Below are 8,367 nucleotides of genomic sequence, written 5' to 3'. Positions count from 1 at the left end.
TCCTTTCTTTCTTTCTTTTTTTAAAGATTTGTTTTTAATTGTAAAGTCAGATATACAGAGAGGAGGAAAGACAGAGAGGAAGATCTTCCATCCAATGATTCACTCCCCAAGTGGCTGCAATGGTTGGAGCTGAGCCAAAGCCAGGAGCTCTTCCAGGTCTCCCACATATATGTATGGTCCCAAGGCTTTGAGCTGTCCTTCACTGCTTTCCCAGGCCACAAGCAAAGAGCTGGATGGGAAGTAGGCTGCCAGGATTAGAACTTGCGCTCATATGGGATCCCAATGTGTGCAAGGAGAGGACTTTAGCTGCTAGCTACCGTGCCAGGTCCAATGTTTCCTTTCCTTTTGTTTTCTTTTTTCCAGTTTTGGGTTCTATATTTAAGTCTATGTATTTTGTGCTGATTTTTATGTGTAATTATATTTAAGGGTCCACTTTCATTCCCCCAAATTAAATTACCTAATTATTCCAACACCAATGATGAAAGACACCGTCATTTTCCCACTATGTGTCCTTGGCACTTTTGTCAAAACCAAAATGGGTATAAACACGTGGATTTATCTCTGTACTGTATGTTCTGCCTGATTGGATCATCTGTCTTTTTATACCAGTACCATGCGCTTTTCGTTACTATGATTGTGCGATATGGCTTGAAGGCAGGTGCAAAGCCTCCGATTTTGTTCTTTTTTGCTCAGGATGAATTTGAATATTTGGAATCTTTCATGTTTCCATAGAATCTTTAGGATTTTTTTTTTCTATTGATGTGATGATGTTCTGGGTGTTATGATAGTGATTGCATTAATGTATTTTTGTTTCTTCTTCAGTTTATACCATCAACTTTCCTATGAATTAAGAGTAAAGAAATCTTTTACTTCCTTGGCTAAATTTGTTTGTAAGTATTCTTTTATGATTACAGTAGAAGAAATATTTAATCTATTGTTCAGTATTTTAGAAATATCATTGTGGGCTGATTTTGTATCTTCCAACTGTGCTTGAACAGTTTATTAGTTTTGACAGTTTTTGACACAATTTTCATGGTTTTCTAAATATGAGATCGTATCTCCTGCAATCAGGGACAATTTAACTACTTCCTTTCCAGTACTGTGAATGTGAATATATGTTTTTTTCACTTCACAACTCAGATGAAATACTCAACTTTTCCCCTACTCAGTATATTGTCAGCTGTAAGTTTGTCATAAATGGCCTTTATTGTATTGATGCATGTGCTTATTTTTTGAGAATTTTTATATTGAGGTGATGCTGAAGTTTGTTAGATGCCTTTAATGCATCTATGGAAATGGTTCTGTGGTTTTTGCCGCTCACTCTGTTGGTGATATGCATCGTTGTATTCATGTATGTTTGTTGAACCATCCTTGCATCCTTGGATGAATCCCACTTGAATCTTGATGATCAACAATTTTCATGTACTTTAGAATTTGCTGTGCTAGATATTTTATTGAAGTTTTTGTTTTTGTTTTTTGCCTGTGTTTATCAGGGCTTACACCTTTCCTTTTTTTAGAAAAAAAACTTGTCTTTACCTGACTTTTGTATTAAATATACAAAATACCAATGAAATGAGCTGTATATTTGAAAGGATAAAACCAATTCGGCAAACTTTTAGCTACACCAAGAGAAAGAGACATTTTAAAATAATCTAGAAGAGAGGAACATATAAATGGCAAGAATATTATTTGAACAATGCGTTATGTGATGAGAAGGCATTGGTGCAGCCTGGCCCGACACACGAGGGGAGAGGTGTCAAGAAGTATTGGACATTGTTTTTTCAGGGACAGAGTGTTACACACGATTTAATGCCCGTGTAAGGGAATACAAACAATCCTGACAATTTCCACACACATCTCCCTTAATTTTAGAGGAGGTGACTAGCAATCCTCAGATTCACAGCCTTCTTGCAACCCATGGGAGCCCACAGCCCTATCCCTCCCTCTCCTCGTGTTCCCTGCAGGGCCCAATTTAGGAGGCTTGCCACAGAAGGACAGGAATGTAGCAAGTGCTTGCCAAGTGCTTTATTTTGCTAACATACGATAATCAGTTTAGTAGGACTTGGTAGCTTGAAAAATTATAAACAGTATAAAAAAGATAGCTTCATTTTTGCATCTTTCAAAAAAAGAATAAGCCTTCAGAAATCTTATCTGGCTCTAGACTCCAGAGAAAATTCTACCCGTCTTCCTCCCACTCCCCAATTTAAATCAACTAATTAAGAGACTCTAACAAGAAGGGAATGATTAACTCATTAACGTAACCATTGTCATACTTGTGAATATGGACTCATATCAGAGTTAGGAGGTTAATGAATTCAGATATGTTTGTCAAAATTGCCTTTGGTTTTCAAAAAGGAGGATTTTGTGTTGCATAGTTTATATTCAAGACTCAGCTGTGATGCTGTTTGACATCAAGATGAGGCATCCAAACTGTGCCTTCTTCGTGGTGCTGGGTAGGATACAAGGATGCAACTTCTTGTGACGAGGATTTCTCCTCAAGTCAGTCTTTGGCCTTCTTTCCCTCTTAGTATGAACGGTTTGTTTATTTGCAATATGATCTGTTTATTACATGCTTACAATTCTAAAACTAATGTCTGCCTCTTGAAGCACATCAGAGCCTTTGCTATGTGTCAGGTCCAACAGGCACTGTGCTAGGCACAGCTGTCAGCACAGCAGTCACAGCTTCTGTCCTGGCAGCTCTGAAAACCAGGAGGGATGTTGTCAGGATGTGACACAAATGACATCTCCTGAGGCCCGGCATACTGGTTCAACTGACTAATCCTCCACTTCTAAGAGCTGGGATGCCATATGGGTGCTGGTTCATGTCCCGGCTGATCCACTTCTGATCCAGCTCCTAGCTTGTGGCCTGGGAAAGCAGTCGAGGATGCCTCAAAGCCCTGGGACCCTGCACCATGTGGGAGACCCAGAAGAAGCGCCTGGCTCCTAGCTTTGGATTGGCTGAGCTCTGGCTGTTGCAGCCACTTGGGGAGTGAACCAACATTGGTAGCTCTTTCTCTCTGTCTCTCCTTCTCTCTGTAAATCTGCCTTTCTAATGAAAATAAATAAGTTTAAAAGAAAACTCAAAAATAACAGATAGTGTCACTTGTGGGTGGCGATCAGTACTCAGTGAGGCATGGGAGATATGAGACCTCTGATGGTGGGGTCTGATTTAACTCACAAAGCTTCTGTTTGAAAGTAGCAGTTAGAATGGAACCTGAAGAATGAGCGAAATGGTCCACTGAGTGGCTGGGAGACAAGGCAACAGCATGTGTGGATGTCCTGAGACGGGAAAGAGCTTCACAGTCTAAAGAAGCTGCAAACAAGTGGGATGATGAGAGAGAAATGGACGATGGAAGAAAAGATCGAAAGTGAACACAGTAAGAAAAGTGTGCAGAGACTGCTGGCTGTGGGACACGGCTATAGAAGTGGGTGAATCTTCAGGGCGAAATAATCAGGTTTTTTTTTTTAAGACATGTATTTTTATTGCAAAGTCAGATATACAGAGAGGAGGAGAGACAGAGAGGAAGATCTTCCATCCAATGATTCACTCCCCAAGTGACCGCAACAGCGGGTGCTGCGCCAATCTGAAGCCAGGAGCCAGGAACTTCCTCCAGGTCCCCCAAGCAGGTGCAGGGTCCCATGGCTTTGGGACCATCCTCGACTACTTTCCCAGGCCACAAGCAGGGAGCTGGATGGGAAGTGGAGCCTCTGGGACTAGAACCGGCGTCTATATGGGATCCTGGTGTATTCAAAGTGAGGACTTTAGCTGCTGGGTCACTGCACCGGGCCCAAAATAATCAGTTCTAATAAGAACGGGCATAATTCCCAGAGTTGAGAACATAATGTCACTCTAGATTTTGTTGTGGGAAATGGTATAGACTTGAGAGCAGAAGAGAAGCATGAGGACATAGCAATAGCCTGAGAACGGAAGGGGAGTGTGGAGCGCAGGCCACCAGCTCACAACAGGAGGTGTGATCAGGTGCCAAAGAACAGGGTTTAATAGTGGAGGGTTTGGGCGAACTCCTCATGTGTCAGAGAATTCCCACTTTACTAACTTTCCCCAAAGTTTCTTGCTACTTGGTTGAGTGAGGAGAGGGCATCTGGACTCAGAACACTGTTCAGGGCTGCCACATGGCACAGCTCCAGGGGAGACCATCACCACTTTGCCTGTAACCTTGCAGGTGGTAGAAGACTGAAGGTGCTCAGATGCCTCTACATAGCATCCAGGGGGAACTCCTGGTGAGAGTGCCTGTGCCTGCTTTTATGGGCTCAAGGGGCTGTGTGAGGACTGGGAAGAACTCCCCAGCGTGGGATAATGCGAGGCCCTAGGAAGGAGGAGCGGTTCGCTAGTTGATCTGCTTGAAGCTGGGAATAGAACAGTTTGCTGTCTATAGTGTTTCTGTTGTTCTATTTGGGTGTCTGAACGAATCATCTTCTGATATGCTTGCAGTCGCTCTGTTTCTATTAGCTCTTATCCATATACCACAAACCCAGGCTCTTCAAACAATACAAGATGTTGGCACACATGCTTAGAAAAGCATGTGTAAGTTGGGCAAGACAAAGGCATCACAGGAAAATTGTGTCATACTAAAAAGGAGCTAAGGGGGGAGTCTAGACTCTAAAGCTTCTGGCCATCATTTTGTTTATTTATTTTTATTTTAATTACTTTTACTTTTGATGATTTTTACACAGTTGATTAGGGTGTTAAGGGTCAAGGGCTACAGAGAGGTGGGTGAGATCACCATTTCCACATTCTCTTTTTTCCTTCTTGTATCTGGGGGAAGGAGGGAGAAAAGTGGAGAAGCCATACCCCCCCCCCCCCAACCATCCCAGGGTCCCTAATGTGGGGCATGCCAAGGGTCCTGCTCAAGAGGTTTTGGTAGTTCAACAGTTCTGAATCACTGCCAATCTCACCACTCCAAACACGATGAAATCTCTCCAGAATCCTCTGGTTGATGTAGTCCACCTTAGAGCCTCCAACACTTGGCTGGGATAGTTGATCAATTTGTTCTATCCTCTGTCTTGTGCTGTTTCCTCTGCAGACTCCAACATACTGCCATATCCTCCATTTGCACCTGGACATGTTGTCCACTGCTCCATCTAAGCCACTGAGGAGGCCCAGCTCTGACACATGTACTCCATGTGCAGACAAAGGAACCTGCAATTCTTTCCATAGTTGGGGTTCTGAGCCCAGCAATTCAGTTGGGAGATCCCGAAAGAAAGTTCACTGAGGTGGTCTCTGGCATCAGAGTCTATAAAATAACTGCCTAGATAATGACTTATTTTTTTTCCTATGAGACTGAAGGTTCTAGAAAGCATAGTGGATGGATTTTCACATCCTATAACCTGGAGCTAATTTCAAGAACTTCAGCTAATATTTCCCATTTGGAAATTTTGACTGCTTGAGTTGGGCCCAAACCCCACAGAATGCCAAGGATCAACATGATGTCTGCTTAGTGGCTTACCCAGGCTGTTGGTGTGGAAGCAGGTTCCATTTGAAAATCAGATTCTCTGTGTCTCTTGGAGTACTCGAAAATTTTATAGTGTATATTTGTATTAGTATAATCAGCACAGTTTCTAATTAAGTGGATATTAGTGTATTTTGCTATGTGTAGTTAAAATTATTGCATGTAAACATTGGATAAATATTATAAACTATAACTTCTAAAATTGTGTATAATAATAATATATTACATAATGTTTACTGTATGTAAATGCTGTCTTAAGTACTTAACCTATATTCATTTAATCCTCTCAATACCATAAGATTAATTTCCCTTATTAGACTCAATATACATATCAGACTATTAAGTCAAAAGGAATATAAGTGATTTTCTCAAATTACACAACTCAAGATTACAAAAAAAGCTTTCCCTTGAACTATGACTCCTGAAGTTTTGAATTAATCAAATCCTGAAACTCCTATGCAGATTAGTGTTTATAGGCTTTTGGAAAGAGGCAGCAAAATCAGGTTAGTAGCTGATGTAGGGGCTGCTCACATTGAGTTGTAGGGACTAGGAGGGAAGGCTGTGAGATTCAGATGGCCGCGTTGGCGGGCAATGTGGAAAACGCGGGGCTGTCAGAAATCGCAGTGAAAGAAACCTATCCTTGTATTTTGTAAGGATTATCAATAGTTAAGTAAAGAGTAAAGATGGAAAGACAAAACTCGAGGAAAGCCAGAAGAATCCATTCAGAGAGCTCGTATAGACAAAGTTGAGTTCTGCTGCCAACTCCTGCTTGAATTGTTCACAGTACACACTTTGATGCAACTCTGCTTGTGGACTTCATTATTAACCAAAAAGTTCTCATACAAGTAGTTCTGTTCTTGTGTTCAGGGTGGGGAAGGAATGCGCTGAATTATTGTTGAATTTACCCAGGCTGTCAGGGACAGGAACAGCCGTCAGAGACTGCATTAAGATTGGCCATGACACCACACAATAGCTCAACACGCATAAAATGGCTTAAGTACAAAGAGGTGATCGCTTGGGTGCAAACATAATATATATTCACTTAAAATGCCGATGCTTATTTATTTGCGAGATGAAGAGGCTGAGAGAGTAGACAGAGAAGCAGTGAGAGAGAAAGAAGGGCTCCAATTCCCTGATTCACTCTTGCAGCGTCTCGTCAGCTAGGGTTGGCTCAGTGCTGAGGCCAGGAACGAGGGGACTGAGCTGTGTCTCTCACCTGGGTGTCAGGAACTCCAGTACTTGAGCCATCACCTATTGCTTCCCCCCCAGGATTTGCACTCGTGTGCAGCTGGAGTCAAGATGTGGAAGTACAAACACTCCAATGTTGGAGTAGTTACCTTAACTATTAGGCCAAATGTCACCCCTACTGTGTCATATTTAAAAATGCTTACAAGTATTTGCATTGCGTACACTGTTTTTTTTTTTTTAACCTTCAGAACTGTGACTCTATTATCCCAGTGCTCAAGTTCTCTTTTTACAACATCTATTTGGTAATCTTCCTGAAATAAGCTGCAACCAGTAATGTTATATAAAGGAGAGTAAAGGAATGGATGAATATGAAAATGAGCTCTATCTCCATACATGAATATTGTGGCTAAGCAATGCTGGAAGACATGGTTAGATAGCAGAACCCCGTGCCCCTGTTGAAGAAATTCCCGTGAATTTGATAGTATGAGTGCAGACTGATGCAAGTGATAGCAGAGCCCAAATGCCATGAATTGTCTTGCTGTCAGTGATATGATTTTCCAGAATGACAAGCAACTGTGGGCAAACTTCCAAACAAAATAAAATACAATTTTCTGTCACTCCCCACTGTAGTTTTCTGAGCCACTTTTGAATGCTGGCGGTTTTACTGAAAGCGTGAAATATTGTGTTCTGACATCCGTAGTGTCTCAGGTTGATCAGAACAATATTTTCAAGCTACCAGTATCTTACCCAGGCCACGCAAAAGCTGTACAGAATGATTACTCTGAACCGAGTGGCTCAGAGCAACAGCAACTTTTATTTTCCAACACCAGGAACCCAGTAATTAATTTGAGCCTTCAGTTCTTCGCACCGAACCATAAATATTTCCCTCCCTATGAAGTTTTCTCAGTTTTGGCTTCTCTTTCAGTCTCCATGACATGTTGTCTACTCTGCTCAGCATGGTTGATCCCTGACCCTGTGCTTATGGTCTATAACTGATTCATACAGACACGATTCTCAGTCTTCAGCTACGCATTAAGTCTGTGTTTTATCTTGAGTCCAACAGGGGCCAGTGGCTCTCATAAAACTGACTGATGGAATCTATAACATGACTATCCATATTTCTACTTTCCAAGTCTGGGCAACCCAGGCAAATAATACTGGTTTATTCACATTAATGATTCATTTACATGCATTCCCATTGCAATGTGCTGAACCCTCTTGTGTCTTTAAAACTATAACTTGGGAACAATCTGTCCTTAGTTAACACAAAGCAAATTTCCCTAGGACTCGGACCACAGACTGTATTGTACTATGACGTTGGCTATCCAGTACGAGGTAGTCAGGCTAAGACTGGAGGCCACTGTCTGGAAAACAAACTAATGACTTCTAGAACTCTTTGCATTTGAAATGTCAGAGATTCTGAAAGTCCTTGCACGTTACTTCTTTGTGTGCACTCCCTGAATATTCCCTGGACTGCTGGGTATCTCTCCCTCCACCTGACACATTATCAGTTCTTACACATGATCTGGAGCTTGGGAGAGTGAGGCAGGAGGAGAGAAGAAAATTCTTTTATTTGCATGCCGGCATTACACATATGTTTAATCAGTCTTGTAGTTTGAGGAAGTAGTAAAAGCAATGTTATGGTATTTGTGCTATTTTGAGACATTGAAAACATTGCGTCTCTTTTAAAATTGGCCATATATTTTTTTGA

This window comes from Ochotona curzoniae, unplaced genomic scaffold, assembly GCF_017591425.1.
Source record: "Ochotona curzoniae isolate NIBS_2020 unplaced genomic scaffold, NIBS_Ocur_1.0 contig_4501, whole genome shotgun sequence".
Lineage (NCBI taxonomy): Eukaryota > Metazoa > Chordata > Mammalia > Lagomorpha > Ochotonidae > Ochotona > Ochotona curzoniae.
Note: the sequence above shows the minus strand (reverse complement) of the source record.